The following is a 19,794-nucleotide window of genomic DNA, read 5'->3' on the forward strand; positions in this document are numbered from 1 at the left end:
AAGCACATAACCCTTCTGAATCGATCAGCCGATCGATTCAAGGTATTGAATCGATCGGCCGATCGATCCGTGAACATTCTGTGCGAAGCACAGAATCATCCTGAATCGATCAACCGATCGATTCAAGGTATTAAATCGATCGACCAATCGATTCACAAAGCTGCGATTTCATGAGCAAGCGGCTGAATCGATTCAAACTCTACCCCAATCGATCCAAGTCAAATAAAAGAATCTGTACCGTTGATCTTGACACGATGGCTTCCAACGGATACTTGTGAATCGATTGGGACATAATCTCAATCGATTCACGGCGACGGCAGCGTGAGAAACGGCTAGTTTTCTTGATGTTTAAAATGCTAGAAGCAAGAGGAATAAGCACCGATTAACGAAAAATACTGTTCTATTGCTCTGGTGTAAAGAATCCTTGAAGTGCTCAAGATCTCTCAAGCATTGGAAATCAAAGCTCTCAATCTCTCCAAGCTTTCAAATCTCACGCCACAAGGAAGAAGCTATTTCAAGTTTGTAAATCTCTTCTCTTCTTCATTATAGTGAGTGTGAGCTATTTCCTTTTGGAGAGGAAGTATTGTAAGTATTGTAAGATTTCTCCACCTTCGGTGTGATTCCGAGAAGGAGGGTTTTTGGATAGTGGAAGTGTGGTGAGTGGCGTGGATCCTTGGACTAGTCACCTCCTTGAGGAGGTGGATACCAAGTAAATACCAGAGTTAGCATTGACTTCAAGTTTCCGCTGTGCAAAATCAAAGATCAAGAAAACGAAGTGAGCCATTCACCCCCCCCCTCTAGCTCAACCGATCCTAACACTATTCTCCTCCTCCCGAGCGGATGGTCGGGGTCGTTCATGCGATGCCCGAGGAATGGCCCTGTGCTGCTGGTTATGTTGCCGCTCGGGAGATCTCCTTTCTGTACGCCGGGCGGGACTTTGGTGTTGACATCATCGATTCGGCGAAGGTGATCGACGGCGATAGCTCCTTGGTGTAGGATGAGTGATTGGGGGGAGGCTCCGACAGTCATGGGTGTTGTGAGTTGCTGACTGATGGAGTGAACAAAACATGGGAGTCCATACCTTCCCCCTGGGCTTAGGACGATTGGCCGCTACTTGTTGAACGACATGTGGCCTTGCTTGCTGATGAGGCCGGGCGACTTCTGCGCGGGGTCCTCTTGGTGGTTAATAATTGGAAGGCGGCTTCCGTTCGGCTTGAGATGGTGGCTCGGGTGGTGCTTCCTTTTTCCTCGCCATCTGAGCTTCCTCCACGTTGATGTACTCGTTGGCCTTGTTCAACATGTGGTCGTAGCTGCGAGGTGGCTTTCTGATGAGCGAACGGAAGAAATCCCCGTCCACAAGCCCCTGTGTAAGCGCGTTCATCATAGTTTCCGAGGTGGCCGTCGGGATGTCCATGGCCACCTGGTTGAAACGTTGGATGTAAGCTCAGAGCGACTCCCTCGATCCTTGCTTGATGGCGAATAGATAGATGCTGGTTTTCTAATAGCGTTTGCTGCTTGCGAAGTGGTGGAGAAAGGCCGTGCGGAACTCTTTGAAGCTTGTTATTGATCCGTCCGGCAGCCTCCGGAACCACCGTTGCGCCGACCCAAAAAGGGTGGTGAGGAACACTCGGCACTTCACCCCATTTGTATATTGATATAAAGTGGCGGTGTTGTCGAACTTACCCAGATGGTCGTCCGGGTCAGTGGTCCCGTTGTATTCCCCGATCGTCGGGGGCGTGTAATGCCTTGGTAGTGGGTCGCGCAGGATGGCCTCGGAGAACTGTCTATTGATATGCTCGGGAGACGAGTCTATCCGTGGTGCCTTGCCTTTTCTATTGTCCCGCGCGGGGGCTTCGTCTGACGAAGATCCTCGGTCGAGGTTGGCCTGAGCGACTTCTAACGGCGTTTGGAATAAAGCCCGATGGAACGGTATCGGGGCGGGCGGAGCTTCCACCTGAGTGCCGGTCGGACCTTTGTTCTGGCCCCATATTGAGAGCTGCTCTGGCCGGTCGTCTGGAGTCGCCCGACCGCCTGATGTCGACGTTGCCTATTGCGCTAACCGATCGGCTTGCACCTTTTGCTGTTGCTCGACTATCTTGGCCGCCCGCGCTTGGATGAGTGCGTCTAGTTCTTCGGGAGAGAGCGTCACCATGAGTTGGCGTCCAGCTTCTTCCATCGTCTTTGCTCGGATTCAGGTGCGTTCCCACAGACAGCGCCAATTTGATCCTGTCCGAGCGCTGAGTCAACGGACACTGGGGACGTGGCACTCTCCGCTGTCTCCGACTGGTGATGTAAATCTCTGGAGAACCTGTAAAGAAGCCGAGCCGGGAGGGGTTTCCCGGCGATGACCCTCCGACACTCAAGTCAGGCAGTGAAGAAGAAGAAGAACAATGCAACGTTACTGTGGCTACAGTGATGAGAATTGCATACCTTCGTCGAAGTCTGGGGGTCCTTATATAGGAACCCGGGGAGATGCTGCTTCTCGATGCGTGCACGCTTCCCTAAACATACCTTAGTAGGGCTGTGCCAGAAAAGCATGTCTGACGCCATTCCCCAATCGTCCGAGCATATCTCTGACGTGATAGTGGAAACTTCCACCATACGATACTCTGTCCGCTCCGGCCGCCGACCATGCTGTTTGTCGGCGGCAGGTGTCTCGAGGATGATGTTACCAGCTGCCCCTTTTGTCCCTTTGCGCCACTTGCCTGTTCCCGGGCCGAGTGCTCCGGCAGGTGTCCCTTTTGTTCCCACTCGGCGCTCATGGCCTCCGGGAGTGCTCCGGTACCGAGCGGGGCAGCCCTGCTCTTGTGCTCGGATGGGATTGCGCCTTATTGTCCTGTGGTTCGGCCGAGCGCCATGTCCGTTCGGACCAGAGACTCTTTTACCTTGAGCATCGGAAACCCGACCCCTGGTCGGGCTGTCTTTCGTCCGGCCTGGGAGACCCATGACCGGCTGTTTGGTCGGCCGGATGTTCGGCCGGCCCGCCATTCCGCTCAGCATGACCTCTGTCCACTCGACCCAACCTTGGGGTTAACCCTCTTGACCATTGACCTCCACGTGTCATTGACCTCCCGCCAACGAGGGTTCCCCGTTCTTACCACCGGATCAACTCCTAATTATAAATATGTCATCTACATAAAGGCATAAGATGACATAGTCATTCTCTATGACTTTTATGTAGATACATTTATCGCATTCATTGATCTTGAATCCATATTCCTTCATAGCATTGTCAAATTTCTCATGTCATTGCTTTGGTGCTTGTTTAAACCATATAATAACTTTACCAATCTATAAATCTTGTTTTTTTATCCTAACACAGAAAATTCTTCAAGTTGCTCTATGTAGATTTCCTTTTCTAAATTCCTGTTTAGAAAGAGTGTCTTTATATCTATCAAATGTATTGTTAGGTTCCATAGAGTGGCAATAGCCAACAATAATCTAATGAAAATTATTCTCGACACCGGAGAATTCGTATCAAAGTAATCAAGGTCTTCTCATTGTCGGTATCATTTGATTATCAACTTGCCTTGTACTTATCAATTATGTCATCTAATTTTATTTTCTTCTTGAAGATTCACTTACAACCTAGTGGTTTACTTCCTAGAGGAAGATCCATAAGTTCCTAAATGTGATTTTACAAGATAGAATCTATCCCAGATGTAATTGTCTCTCTTAAGTGAGGTCCATTAGAAGAGCTTACTACTTCTGAGTAACTATGGAGCTCACTTTCCAACATGAAAGTGATAAAATCCATTCCATGGGATTTTTCCACCTGAGCTCTTTTACTTTGTTTAAGCTCAACCTCGATTGGTTCCTCATAATCTTCTTCTTCTTATGTTTCATATGCCCATTTTGAGGAGCTAGCATTCTTTCGGGTCTTATACGAAAACACATGCTCAAATAATGAGGCATTCCTCAATTTTATTATCGAGTTCTTGTGTATATCCGATATTTGTGACTCATACACAAAAAATTGATACACACTGTTGTTATGTGCATATTCAATAAAGATGCAATCAATAGTCTTTGGTCCTATCTTAATCCTTTTCAAATCAGACACCAAAAATTTGGCAAGCCACCCCCATATTTATAAATATTTGTAGGATGATTATCTTCCATTACATAACTTATAAGAGATCTTATATATTTTCTTCTGGGATACTTTATTTAAAAAGTAATTAGCTGTTAATATAGATTCCCTCCACATAAACTATGACAGTCCGGAGCTTAATAGACGAACACTCATCATTTCCTTTAGAGTACGGTTCTTCCGCTCAGCAACACCATTTTGTTGAGGTGTATAAGGAGTTGTTGTTTCATGTCTGATCACATGTTCAACACACAACTCAATAAACGGTGATACATATTCACCGCCTCAGTCACTTTGAACTATCTTAATCTTTTTATTAAGTTAGTTTTTAATCTCATTCTTATAGAGAGCAAATTTCTCTATAACTTCATCCTTACTTTTGAGAAGATACACATAACAGTATTTTGTGTTATCATTTATAAAAGTGATGAAGTATTTATTTCCACCATGTATTGGTGTACTTTTGAGGTGGCACACGTTGGTGTAAATTAGTTCGAGTAGTTCATTGCTTCTCTCAACATGTTGAAAGGATGACCTAGTCATTTTCTCTTCAACACAAGTCTCACACTTATGTTTTGGGTTAAGTTGGAATGTAGGCATGTTTTGCATGTTTATTAACCTACACAACATATTGTAGTTAACATGTCTTAGTCTATCATATCACACACATGAAGACTCAAGAATATAAGTGGAAGAGCTTTCATCTTTATTTATCTTAGGCCTAATGACTATTACATTAAACTTGAATAGCCCATCAAAAACATAGCCTTTTCTTACAAATATTCCATGCTTGTACAGTACAACTCTATCCAATTCAAAAATAATGCGAAAGTCATACTTACTTAACAGTGATCCAGACACTAGATTCTTTCGAATCTCTGGAATTTGTAACATATTGTTCATAGTAAGGTCCTTGCCTAAGGTCATCTTCAGCACCATTTTTATTTGACCCATGATGTCTGAAGTTATTGAGTTCCCTATGAACAACTTGTCGCTATTGACTTCTTCAAAGTTGTGGAATAACTCCTTATTGCAGCAGACATGTCTGGTGGCTCTAGTATCAATCCACCATTACCACGAGTTTAAACCCACCAAGTTCAACTCAGAGACTATGGCGCAGAGGTCACCCACTTCTGATCCCTTGTTTAGATTGGCCTTCTGCTTCTTCTTCAGCTTTTTGCAGTCCGAAAACTTGTAACTTACTCGACCACAGTTGAAGCACTTCTAAGAAATTTTTTTGCTTATGCCTCCTCTGGGTTCCATCTTGGAAGTTTTAAGGTTCTTCTATTTTGAGTTTTAATCATGCTCGACCACGTTAGCTTTTATAGTAGCCTGAGAGAATAATTTCTTTTTCGAACTCTTGTTGTCTTCTTCAATTCGAAGTCTAACCACGAGTTCTTCCACGTTCATCTCCTTCTACTTATGTTTCAGGTAGTTCTTGAAGTCCTTACATCCATGAGGTACCTTCTCAATGATAGTAACCACCTAAAAGGTTTCACTTAGAACCATCCCTTCTGAGTGGATCTCGTGCAAGATCACCTAAAGCTTCTGAACTTGGCTGATCATCGTCTTAGAGTCAACCATCTTGTAGTCCAGGAATCGGCTCAGAATGAATTTCTTTGCCCTCGCATCCTCCATCTTGTACTTTTTGTACAAAGACTCCCATGGCTATTTAGTCGTTCTCTTTGTACTAGTCGACAAGATAGTTGAGGATGTAATTTTGGCAAAGGAGCTCAGAATGAGTTCATGCCTCCACTGTACTGATGGTATGAATATCAGCATCCTCAGTATGCTTGGGAGAGTCTTTGGTTAAGAACTGATCCAAATTGAGTATGGTCAAATAGAAGAGCATCTTCTGCTACCACCTCTTGAAGTTCAATCCAGTGAACTTCTCTAGCTTGTCCCCATGGTGGATTGGCACGGTTCCAATCGGGGCAGAGGGAGCTTTCATGTGTTGAGTATGTTGTACCTCAACACTTTGTTCTGTGGTCATCTCAACATAACCAAGTTTGTTTCAACATTGTTGGAGAATCTGGCGAAGATGTTGGGAAAAATTATTGAATTAAAATTACACAAAATTAATTTTAACTTATTTGTTGTGATGACCTGAGCGGATAATCTCAGGCTGCTAGTCTTCCAGTGGTCCGAGTCGTAGAGTCGATGCAGTGCACAACCGAATCAAGAAAGGAAATTGTCAACGAAGATGTTGAGGCCTACACTCAACGCAGTTTCCTTGAAATATATTCGCCTCACTTCCGGCTATGCTTCGAGGTTCTCTTGGGTCGTCTGTTTCCGAAGATACAACGGTAGAACCACGCACACAACCAAGCACTGGTTGTTTGTGGTGAACTGAGAGAAAAGAATCAGGGAACGACCTTAAACCCCTGTCTTCATCAGCGGTCGAGTGGCGATCTTAAACCCCTGTCTTCATTAATAGTTGAGCGACGACCTTAAACTCCTGTTTCATCAGCGGTCGAGCGGCGACCTTAAACCTCTATCTTCATCAATCATCGAGCGGTGACCTTAAACCCCTGTCTTCATCAGCAGTTGAGCGGCGACTTTAAACCCCTATCTTCATCAGCAGTCGAGCGGTGACCTTAAACCCCTGTCTTCGTCAGCGGTCGAGCAGCGACCTTAAACCCCTACCTTTTGTCAGCAGTCGAGAGGTGACTTTAAACCCCTGTCTTCGTAAGCGATCGAGCGGCGACCTTAAACCACTATTTTCGTCAGCGATCAGACGACGACCTTAAACCCGTGTCTATACTATAACGGTCGAGCGGTGACCTTAAACCCATGTCTACGCTATAACGGTCAAGCAACGACCTTAAACCCATGTCTACGCTATAACGGTCAAGCAATGACCTTAAAAACAAAATGGATCGATCGGCTAAGTAGATAAGCCATTGCCAATCGAAAGAAACACGAGGCCATGCTTAGTTTACACGACGCTTGAAAAATGAGTCAAAAAATTAAAATAATAGAAGAATATAAAGGTTATCCGGACGGACAAACATTTAGTGAAACTTCAAAATTTTTTATAGAGGTAGAACTCTCAACAGGCTCACTTTAGATAATCAAAGACATCATCAAGCAGTGACTCAGTCAGCTTGTCCTGACTGATAACCTTGCTTGATAGAGTGGCGAGGAGGTAGCCGCCTTCCTTGAGTTGGTTGAATGCCCCTTCGATCACTAAGTCGAACAGACGAAGTGCCCGATCGACGACCTTGTCATTAAAAGCATCCGAGCAGATATAGGATTGCTTCATGAGCTTGAGCCTACTTGACTCGGCCTCCTGATAAGTCTCTAAGGCCGTTCGGGAGGTGTCCAACTCTGCCTTCAGCACTGCCAGCTCCTCATCTTTTGCAGCGAGTTGGGTTTTCGCGATAGTCTACTTGGCCAATTGTCCGTCCAGCTCTGCTTTTAGGGTAGCTTCTGCTTCCTTCAAGTTTTAGGACAACACCCGAAACTCTTTATTTTTGATCTCCAGGTCTTCAATAGCCAAGAGCTTCCTAGTGTTAGCCGAATGAATTTTGAATTCAAAGGTGTTGACCTGTTTATTAAGTCGAGCTAATTGGTTGGCCTGTTCAGTGTTTTTTCCCTTCTCTGCCTCCAATTACTTGGCACTCTTAGCCAGATCGGCTCTTAGTTGAGCCTTCTCAGCATTCATCTGCTCCAGCTATGCCTGAGAAGCAGATGATTGGTCGCTCGACTCCCTCAGCTGTTTACTTCTTGCTCCAAAAAAGCAAGCCTTTGGCACATGGTCAGACTCTCTACCCAATACTGCGAGGAGCCATGAAAAAATAAGCGTCGATTGGAGATACATTAAGAGCATACAAAACACTTACTCCAATGGGCATCTGGGTATGGTTGTCCATGAGCGCCCCCGGAGGCATGATCGCTGCACAGGCTCGTGCGTCCGCCTATATCTATTCGAGTGTCCCCTGAATGATTATCTATTGCTCGGGGGCTCAGGATTCAACGTCGTCCGACTCACGCAATTCCTCAGTCGGAAGATGGATAACCGTCGTTATGTGGCATTGTTAGTTAGAGCCCTAGAGCCAATCATTTGATGATTGTATGGACTCATTGTATCATATTCTTATATATTAATAAAGGCATTTGTTTTGTTATTATACTTATTTGTATTAGTGCCAAATAGACTAAGTATAATAGCGTCCTTGAGTAGAAGGTTCATACCTATATCAATCGATTAGTTGAATCGATAGTGAGATGATATAGGGAACACTACTCTAAATCATTCCTAGTCGAGTATTAACATTCAGGGACAATGTTAATGCAATAAGACTAGCATGTAGGTCAGCTCGATGACTTGATCTCACAAGTCATGGATATAGAGATATCAAGCTGACACATGGGTATACATTGGAGAATGTATACTGAATGACCCGCCATGAGAAAGTATCATGGATCGTTATATGAGTGTCATATACTTTCTCATGTGGCTATTAGTATGACTATTAGTCCTTAGACCTGAAGTCACCATGGATCCCTACATAAGGAGTTATGTACTTTGGTTTCGTCAAACGTCACCCGTAACTGGGTGGACTATAAAGGCGATTACCGGGTATGTAACAAATTATGCAGAGGGATGTGAGTGATGTAGATGGGATCTATCCCTCCCATATGACGGGAGCGACATCAATATTCTTGATAGAGTGAGACCACTAAGTGCATGGCCATGCCCAAATGAGTCAACATGAGATGTTGAGCTCATTTGATTGAGTGAGTCTACTTGGGGTTCAAGATTTAGATTGATTAGAGGATGACACGGTCTATGCCTCATATTGATCAATCTATATGTCTAGGATAGAAGGACACTTGTCATTATTTTGTGAGGAGTCACAATTGGTAGTCACAAGGTGATGTCGGATCTCGACATTCTTGTAACTTGGGTAGTAATGATGTGTTGCTAGATACCGCTCATTACTTATGCTCCTAAATGTGTTTAGGGCATTGCCAACGTTACAAGAACCTATAGGGTCACACACTAAGGACAATTAGATGGAGATTAGGTTCATATGATGAACCAAGAGGATTAGATTCATTTGATGAATCAAATTGGATTAAGAGTAATCCTAATTGGGCTAACTTGAGTTCGACTCAAGTTGATTCATGTGTTCAATGAGTCTAATTTAGATTTTGACTCATTGAATCAATTTAATTAAATGAATTAGATTCATTATATTAAGTTGGCTTGAATCAAATGGTTAGATTAGATCAACCATGGAAGAGATTGGGTCAAGTTTGACTTGACTTAAGAAGGAAGACCAAAGGTTAATTTTGACTTGACCTTTTGCCATCTCATTGGTGAGTTGGCATTAGGTGGACCAATGATGATACTCCACATCATCATGGGTGCCACCTCATGGAAGTTACAAAGCCATTCTCTTTAATGGTTTCATATTAATTGCAATTAATGCAATTAATTTGGGAGTTTTTCACCATTGAGCTTGGCCGGCCACTTTGTATTTTGATTGAGATTTCAATTTTCATTCAAGTGGTGTATATTCTTCTTCCTCCTCTTGAAGTTCTTCCTCTCCCTCTCCTCCTTGCTTGGTCGAACCTTACCAAGGTGCTAGCACACCTTTGTGTGAGGTTTTCTCCACCTACGTGTCCGTGTGGATACTTCTAGAGGACCGACGCTTGACGGTCTTGAGATCTGGCAACTCCTTGGACGAGCGGGAACGCGAAAGGGCTCGCTTCGAAGGTATAACTCTCATCTAGTGTAGATCTAGAGTCTTTGAAACTCGTACTCGTATATTCGTTCGGTTTTTTCCTTGTACGGATCCGTTGGCTTTGGGTGATTCGGGGTTTCCGCGACGCGAAAAGCGGTTTTCGCGGCCCGAAAAACCCAACAGTGGTATCAGAGCCACGTGCAAGGCGAGTACGAGTTTGTTTTTTGGTTTTATGAAAACTAAAGTTTCTGTAATTTTCTGTAAAATTATGATTTTTGGGTTTTTATGAGTATTTTTCTCAAGTAATCGAAGCACAAGTGTTTAGACGCTTGTAGGCTTCGGCTACCGGAAAGATTTCAAGTTTCACCCAAAATTTTTTGGGACAGCGGGCTTAGGTGCCATTAGATCGCTTAGGAGCAACTCGCGATGGTTAGATCGCGGTAGGGTCTGCCCTAACCCCAAGGATTTGCTCCATGATTACACCAAATCGCTAAAAGCGAACCCACGGGAAGATTTTTCCGAAACGGCAATGTCTCGGCCCAAATCATTTTGGGACAGCGGGTTTAGGCACTGTTGGATTGCAAAGGAACCCTCGCGATGGTTAGATCGCGGGTAGGGGTGCTGCCCCTGGCCCCGCAAGGGGATCCGTTCCGCGATTGCGCCCGAAACCGCTAAACGGGTCCGCCGGGAAATTTTACTCGTAAAAATTGTAAAAATTAATTTTAAATTACATAAAATTAAGAAAATATATAATTTTGAATTATATATTAATTTTGTGATAGTCATGGCCCAAAAACCCAATATGATTGGATTGTGTTGTAATTCATAATACGGCCTGCGTGCCGTTATGTGTTTGCGAGTGTTGTATTATATTCGCGACCTGCGCGTCGTGCCTTCTCTTATATTCTTGTTGTAGATTAGATTTAGACTCGAATGTAACTCGAGTTTCAAATTGTAATGTACAAATTGGAGCGGTGGAGGGTCCACACGAGACGGAGTTCCGAGGCGGGCACGAGCAACACAAGGTGGTCAAAGGGAGAAGCTTGGAGAAGCTGTTGACCCTAGGTTGACCAATCGATCTTCTCATTGGCTTGAGAAGATCGTAGTAGGGTCATGACTAAATCACAAATAGATTAATTAATTGCTTGTGTATGTGATGCATATTTAATAAGTAGTTAATTAATTAGTGCCTTACGATTAGATTAGATCTAAGTCGTGCACATGATGCACCCTTACGATTAGATTAGATCTAAGTCATGCATAAGATGCATCCTTTTTCGATTAGATTAGATCTCGATCGAACCAACTCTAAATGCCTAACCGTGCCGTGATACCTATCACTACCTCGATCACATGTATTGTTGAATCTGCCAAAGCAGAGCAATACATATTATCTTGGTAGGGTACGGAGGGACAATCTTGGCCCCGCCTATCAACGCATGGGTGAATACAAACTCAATTAGATTGAGTATTCCTAGTTACTCGGTTGGATCGAGTCAACTATAGGCATTATTCCAACGGTTGGAAAAGATAAGTCAAAATCACATCTATATTAACTCTCGGGCGTATTAGCCAAAGCTAACTCGAGTTTTAATATAAATGTGGATATTGATTCTATAAACAAGAGTTGCATAGAGATGTAATTGGTAATCGTTACCTACCGATCATACTAAGCCTTGAGCGTATTAGCCAAAGCTAACTCAAGGGTTAGTATGATGTGGATCTTGTCCCACATGAATTATAGTATTCAGTGGGAGCATCATTTAGTTAAAGGCCTAATTAAATGATTTTTAAAGAATATGATATTTATTTACGCATTTTTTTTGTAGATAACCATGACGTCGAACACAATTCCTTCTCCTGCGATCCGTTCTTGAGAAGGACAAGCTCAACGGAGCGAATTTCTTGGATACAAGAACTTGAGAATAGTTCTCACCCAGAACGTAAACTGTAGGAGCCCATTCGGAGGCTCCTCCCGCCAATGCCCCGAGCAGGCAAAGATGCTTACAAGAAGCATCAAGGCGACGCATTAGATGTGTCCTGTCTAATGCTCGCGACCATGAACTCGGAGCTGAAGCAACACGAGTTGATGGGCGCTTACGATATGGTTGAGCATCTTCGCCAACTATATCGGGGACAAGCGAGGCATGAGAGATTTGAGATCTCTAAGGCATCAGTGCAAGATGTCGACGGGGCTCCTGTAGGTCCTTATGTACTCAAGATGATTGGGTACATAAAGAACCTACAAAGACTGGGGTTCCCACTTGGCCAAGAGCGGCCACTGACTTGATCTTGCAGTCCTTGCCGGATAGCTATAGTCAATTCGTTCTCAACTATAACATGAACGAGATTGACAAGCCACCGCCCGAGCTACTTAGTATGTTACGAACTACGAGATTAACCTTAAGAAGGTTAAGCCCATTCGATGGTCCGGAACACAAGGGCAAGGGCAAGCCCAAAGGTGAGGAAAGTCCCAAACCAAGGGCAAGGGCAAGGCCTGAAGCCTAAAGGAGGGGTCGCCAGGATGCTACCTGCTTCCAGGTCGGGCAAGACATTGGAAGAGGAACTGCAAGGTATACTTGGAGGATCTTAAGAAGAAGCAGTGAGACTTCCACTTGGTATATATGTTATAGAAGTCAATCTATCTATTTCTACATCATAGGTATTATATCTTGGATGTGCTTCTCACATTGTACTGATGTGCGGTGAGAAATAGCGAGCATTGGCAAAGGCGAGGTGGACCTACGAGTAGGCAATGGAGCACGGGTTCTGCTGTAGGAACTTATCAGCTATCTCTGCCCTCTGAGCTTGTACTAGATTTAGATGATTGTTGTTATGTGCCTGCTCTTACTAAGAACATAGTTTCAGTTTCTTGTTTAGACAAGAAAGGATACTCTTTTATAATAAAAGACAAATGTTGTTCTGTTTATTTAAAAGATATGTTCTATTGTAGTGCACCACTAATAAACGGACTCTATATTCTATACCTTGAGAGCCATATCTATAACATTAGTACCAAGAGGTTCAAGTCAAATGACATGAACCAAACCTACCTCTGGCACTGTCGCTTAGGTCATATAAATGACAAGCGCTTATCCCAGCTCCATAAGGATGGTTTGCTAGACTCATTTGATTTAGAATCATATGAGATATGCGAGTCATGCCTATGAGGCAAGATGACCAAGACCCCCTTTAGTGGGCATAGCGAGAGAGCAACTGATTTGTTAGGACTCATACATAGTGATGTATGTGGCCCTTTCAATGTTGCTGCTAGAGGTGGTTATAGATACTTCATCACATTTACTGACTTCAAGAGATATGGTTATGTGTACTTGATGACACATAAGTCCGAATCCTTTGAAAGTTCAAAGAATTCAAGAATGAAGTACAGAACCGACTTGGCAAGAGTATTAAGATACTTGGATCGAGGTGGAGAATACCTTAGCCATGAGTTTCATGACTACCTAGTCGAGTGTGAGATTCTATCCAACTCACTCCTCCCGGAACACCACGGTGGAATGATGTATCCGAAAGGAGGAATCGTACCCTTATTAGATATGTACGATCTATGATGAGTCACACAGATCTTCCGACATATCTATGGGGATATGCTCTAGGCACGAAACTTTCATACTCAACCGAGTTCCATCAAAGGCCGTGATAAAGACACCATATAGGATATGGTGGGAGATGCCGGTGTCTTTCATGAGAATTTGGGGCTGTGAGGCTTACGTCGACGTCAAGTCTCAAACAAATTAGGACCCAAATCCGAAAGTGCTATTTCATCGGATATCCCAAGGAAACTAAGGATATTACTTCTACATTCCCAAGGTAGTTGTGGCAAAGATCGGGTCTTTCTAGAAAGGGACTTTGTTTCTAGAAAGACTAGTGGCGCGTTCGATCTTGAAGAAGTTCAAGATGCGAACAATAGCACTAATGCCTCGATGAAAATTGAACTGGAACCACAAAGTGTTGTGGATGATGTTGTTCCACAAGGAGTTGAGGAACAACAAGCGGTTCAAGTAGACATACCTCTTCGCAGGTCCGATAGGGTACGTCGTCACCTGAGAGATACTCTTTCTCTTGTCGACCATGATGACATTGTGCTCATAGAGGATGAGCCTACCACTATCAAGAGCTGTGATGAGATCAGATTCGAGAAATGGCTAGAAGCCATGAGATCGAGATGGAATCCATGTACACCAACCAAGTATGGACTTTGGTTGATCCACTGAAGGGTAAAACCCATTGGGTGCAAGTGGGTCTTTAAGAGAAAGACAGACATGGATGGACTTATCTATAAGGGTCGCTTGGTAGCTAAAGGTTTCAAGCAGATTCATGGTATTGACTATGATGAAACCTTTTCTCCAGTGGCGATGTTTAAGTCCATTCGGATCATGCTTGCTATTGCACCTACCATGACTATGAGATATGGCGGATGGATGTCAAAATCGTGTTTAGAATGAAACCTACTCGAGGATGTGTACATGACACAACACGAGGGTTTTGTAGATCCACAATACTAGTAGAGTATGCAAGTTGCATATGTCCATTTATGGACTAAAGCAAGCTTCTGGGAGGAATCTTGATTCGATGATGCGATCAAATAGTTTGGTTTCATCAAGCGAAGATGAGCCTTGTGTCTACAAGAAGGTTATAGGGGCATAGTTGTCTTCCTCATATTGTATGTGGATGACATACTACTCATTGGGAAGGACATCCCTATGCTTCCATCTGACAAGGCTAGGGAGTTGCTTCTCAATGAAGGACTTAGGTGAGGCATCTCGCATTCTAGGGATACGGATCTATAGAGATAGATCTAAGAGATTGCTTGGCATAAGTCGAGTACATACATTGACAAGGTACTCCTTGGTTTGCCATGCAGAATTCCAAGAAGGGATTTCCGCGATGTCACATGGCGTGAGTCTTCAAGACTCAAGGTCCCTCTTCTAGAGAGAGAGAGATCGCATGGATCGGATCCCTTATACCTCGGCCATAGGATCGATCACGTACGCCATGCTATGTACTCAACTCGATGTCTCGTATGCTTTGAGCATGACGAGCAGATATCAGTCAGATCCGTGAAAGTCACTGGATAGCGGTCAAGAATATTCTTAAGTACTTACGAAGGACTAAAGAATATTTCTTGATATATGGAGGCAATGATGAGCTAAGCGTAAAGGGTTACGGTGATGCCAGCTTGCAGACCGATGATTGCAGTCAAGGTTCGTGTTTTGCTTAAATGGTGGTCTGTGGTGGAAGAGTTGAAGCAGACACGATGAGATGATTCTACAACAGAGGGTATATTCGCATCTAAGGCAAGAAAGGAGGCGATTTGGATCCAAGTTCATCATCGAACTTGGGTGGTTCCTAACATCGCCGATCCATTGAGCTCTATTGTGACAACAATGGAGCTATAGCACAGGCGAAGGAACCTCGCTCACACCAGCGGACCAAGCACACTATTGCGCTTCCATCTCATTCGAGAGATTATCGACAGAGGAGATGTGAAGATTTGCAGAGTACCTACAGAGGCTAACATCGCAGATCCCTTGACCAAGGCTTTGGCACAGAGGAAGCATGATGGTCACACTAGGTCATTAGGCCTTAAAGCCTATATTGATTGGCACTAGTGCTAGTGGGAGATTGTTAGTTAGAGCCCTAGAGCCAATCATTTGATAATTGTATGGACTCATTGTATCATATTCTTGTATATTAATAAAGGCATTTGTTTGGTTATTATACTTATTTGTATTAGTGACAAATAGACTAAGTATAATAGCGTCCTTGAGTAGAAGGTTCATACCTATATCAATCGATTAGTTGAATCGATAGTGAGATGATATAGGGAACACTACTCTAAATCATTCCTAGTCAAGTATTAACATTCAGGGACAATGTTAATGCAATAAGACTAGCATGTAGGTCAGCTCGATGACTTGATCTCACAAGTCATGGATATAGAGATATCAAGCTGACACATGGGTATACATTGGAGAATGTATACTGAATGACCCGCCATGAGAAAGTATCATGGATCGTTATATGAGTGTCATATACTTTCTCATGTGGCTATTAGTATGACTATTAGTCCTTAGACCTGAAGTCACCATGGATCCCTACATAAGGAGTTATGTACTTTAGTTTCGTCAAACGTCACCCGTAACTGGGTGGACTATAAAGGCGATTACCGGGTATGTAACAAATTATGCAGAGGGATGTGAGTGATGTAGATGGGATCTATCCCTCCCATATGACGGGAGTGACATCAATATTCTTGATAGAGTGAGACCACTAAGTGCATGACCATGCCCAAATGAGTCAACATGAGATGTTGAGCTCATTTGATTGAGTGAGTCTACTTGGGGTTCAAGATTTAGATTGATTAGAGGATGACACGGTCTATGCCTCATATTGATCAATCTAGATGTCTAGGATAGAAGGACACTTGTCATTATTTTGTGAGGAGTCACAATTGGTAGTCACAAGGTGATGTCGGATCTCGACATTCTTGTAACTTGGGTAGTAATGATGTGTTGCTAGATACCGCTCATTACTTATGCTCCTAAATGTGTTTAGGGTATTGCCAACGTTACAAGAACCTATAGGGTCACACACTAAGGACAATTAGATGGAGATTAGGTTCATATGATGAACCAAGAGGATTAGATTCATTTGATGAATCAAATTGGATTAAGAGTAATCCTAATTGGGCTAACTTGAGTTCGACTCAAGTTGATTCATGTGTTCAATGAGTCTAATTTAGATTTTGACTCATTGAATCAATTTAATTAAATGAATTAGATTCATTATATTAAGTTAGCTTGAATCAAATGGTTAGATTAGATCAACAATGGAAGAGATTGGGTCAAGTTTGACTTGACTTAAGAAGGAAGACCAAAGGTTAATTTTGACTTGACCTTTTGCCATCTCATTGGTGAGTTGGCATTAGGTGGACCAATGATGATACTCCACATCATCATGGGTGCCACCTCATGGAAGTTACAAAGCCATTCTCTTTAATGGTTTCATATTAATTGCAATTAATGCAATTAATTTGGGAGTTTTTCACCATTGAGCTTGGTCGGCCACTTTGTGTTTTGATTGGGATTTCAATTTTCATTCAAGTGGTGTATCTTCTTCTTCCTCCTCTTGAAGCTCTTCCTCTCCCTCTCCTCCTTGCTTGGCCGAACCTTACCAAGGTGCTAGCACACCTTTGTATGAGGTTTTCTCCACCTACGTGTCCGTGTGGATACTTCTAGAGGACCGACGCTTGACGGTCTTGAGATCCGGCAACATCTTGGACGAGCGGGAACGCGAAAGGGCTCGCTTCGAAGGTATAACTCTCATCTAGTGTAGATCTAGAGTCTTTGAAACTCGTACTCATATATTCGTTCGGTTTTTTCCTTGCACGGATCCGTTGGCTTTGGGTGATTCGGGGTTTCCGCGACGCGAAAAGCGGTTTTCCCGGCCCGAAAAACCCAACAGCGCTGACCACTCGGGACTGATTAGATCGAGTTCGCTCTGCCAGATGATCGAGATGTTGACGCCGGTCGGATACCAGACTTTTGAATCTTCGGCAGCGGCGACATAAAAGCAACTGGCGGTGCGCAAATAGTCCTGTGGTAGACCGGACAGGGATGGTGTCTGATCCGATATTGTAGGGGAAACGGTCGTCGTGGCGGGAGCTGGCGTCGAAGTTTCAACCCATTCGGCTAAAGGAAGGCACGGGCTAGTCCTAGTCACACCACGGAGGAAGTAGATAGCAATGTCGCCTCCGCCCGACGCCTCTTGCTACTCATCAGTGGTTCCCCAGAAGAGGACAAGTCCGACATCCCCTCAACCGGAATCATCAGCAGCCGTGCGGAGGGAGGATTCGATGCACCAACTGCTCCACCGTTGGGGGTTTGACTGGCTATCCCTTCGCTCACTAAAGTTGGCGCTCCCTCGCTCTCTCCAAGCGGGTCTTCTTGTGAGTCAATCGGCTGCACACCTCGGCTCTCCAACTCGGCCATGGCCGCCGCATTGATCTCTACGTCTGCGAGCTTGGCTTTGCCGACCAGATGTGCACGTAACATGACTTGGGCTGCAAAAGAAAAGGAAAAATTAGTTAGATTCAAAAGTTATAACCAAGCAGGAGCGTACCTAGGCTGGACAGAAGCTTTGTGCGGATCAAACTCAAGTCGTACACGTAGAGGACCTCCTCATGCATCAATTTGTGAATATGGTACTTTTGCCCGACCAATTGTGAGGCAACATGGAGGTAGTCCGAGCGGCTCTTATATTTTTTGAGCTCTGGCGAGTTCGACACCTCTAATTGCCAACCGGTCAGGAAATTGGGACGATCGGGAAATTTGACAAAAAAGTAGTATTCCCTCCAATGTTTATTGGAGTATGTCATCTTATCAAAAAAGACCAAGATCATCCGGGCTTGAAATAAGAAGGTCCCCGGCTTGGATAATTTGGAATAATAAAAATAATGGAAGAGCCAAGGAGTAAGGGGAATGTCTTGCAGGCGGAATAGAACGACGACCTCGCACAGCAACCGAAAGGAGTTCGACACTAGTCGGTGGAGAGAAATGCAGAAATATTTGCAAATAACAGAAAATAAAGGGTGGATCGGGAACCACAGACCGGCAGTAAATTGGTCCCTAAAAAATATTACGAAACAAGGCAGCGATTTGGCGGAGGGTCAAAGGCAGAGGGGAGACCAATTTGATAGTTAGGCAAAATTTCACATGCAAACCTCAAACTCTCTGCATTGCCTGCATCGAACCTAGACTCAATGGAAGTGTACCATAGTCCAGGGACGGCGACGGGAGGCTGAGATGAGCTTGCCATCGAAAGAACAAAAGAACAAGATAGAAGATGAACGATAAGCAAACACTAGATAGAATCGAATGAAGACCTTACTGTTGGATCGAGATGCACTAGAGGGGGGGCGATGAATAGCGCTCAAGGCTTTCACTCATTTTGGATTCGAAAAAGGTTCGAGTTAAAGCAATGGAAATGACAAACGAAATAAGCACAAACACAGAGAGACACCAAGGGTTTACTTGGTTCGGAGCCTAGGGTGACTCCTACTCCAAGGCCCGTGATCGTTGATCGCTTTCGGTGGGCAACAACTATAATATCGAGAAAGTGTACAAGTATAATAGTTACAATTCAAATTAAAACAATACCGACAACAAGATTAAGGAAATGAAGCTCCGGGTTGTCGGTGACTTGAAACAGCACTCCTGGGTCGTCTTGTTAGCAGCGCGTTGATGAAAGATAGCTTGATAATTGATGTCCCTGCTGCTGCCTTGAGACTGCCTTTTATTGGGCATTGAGGGCGCCTCCAATGCCCCATGGAGGCGCCTCGAACCTTGTAACAACCCAAATTTTCTTATTTCGAGTTCTAATAGTAATTAAAAAATATTTAGAAATGCCTTAGAAATATTTTAAAGATTTTTAGAAATTTTTAGAGTATTTTATGTAATTTTTGGAGTTCGTTTGGCATTTTTACCAAAAGGAGGAAGTTTCAAAAAAATAAATAGGTTCGGCGAAGGTTCGAACCCGTGACCTCCGACCCAACCCGAACCTTAAGCGGATCCGGCTGACCAAGTGCCCAAGCGGGCATTGCTGATTAAGGAATGAGTGACTTTTATTTAAGAAGTAGTTGGTAACAGGATATGAGAGTTATAAAGGGAGAACTTAGGGATTTATTTGTCGTGACCTAATTTTACCTGTCCTATTTCTCTTGCGCGGCGTCGGGCGGTGCTCGGGCGGAAAGCAAGGGGAGTTAGGGCACGTCTCTGGCGGCCGGCCAAGGCTCGATTCCGAGAGATTTCTTCATCCTCACAATCCTCTCGGCAAGGAGAACACGTAGGCGCAAGAAGAGGCTGGAAAACTCGAGTTATCCGAACCCTAGAAGTCCTCCTAGTTCGGCTGTGAGTCCAAGAAGCAAGGTAAGTTGCTACTCACCTTCGGTAAGAGTAGTTTCGAGTTTGATTTGGTGTTTTC

Source organism: Zingiber officinale, chromosome 3B (assembly GCF_018446385.1).
Source record: "Zingiber officinale cultivar Zhangliang chromosome 3B, Zo_v1.1, whole genome shotgun sequence".
Classification (NCBI taxonomy): domain Eukaryota; kingdom Viridiplantae; phylum Streptophyta; class Magnoliopsida; order Zingiberales; family Zingiberaceae; genus Zingiber; species Zingiber officinale.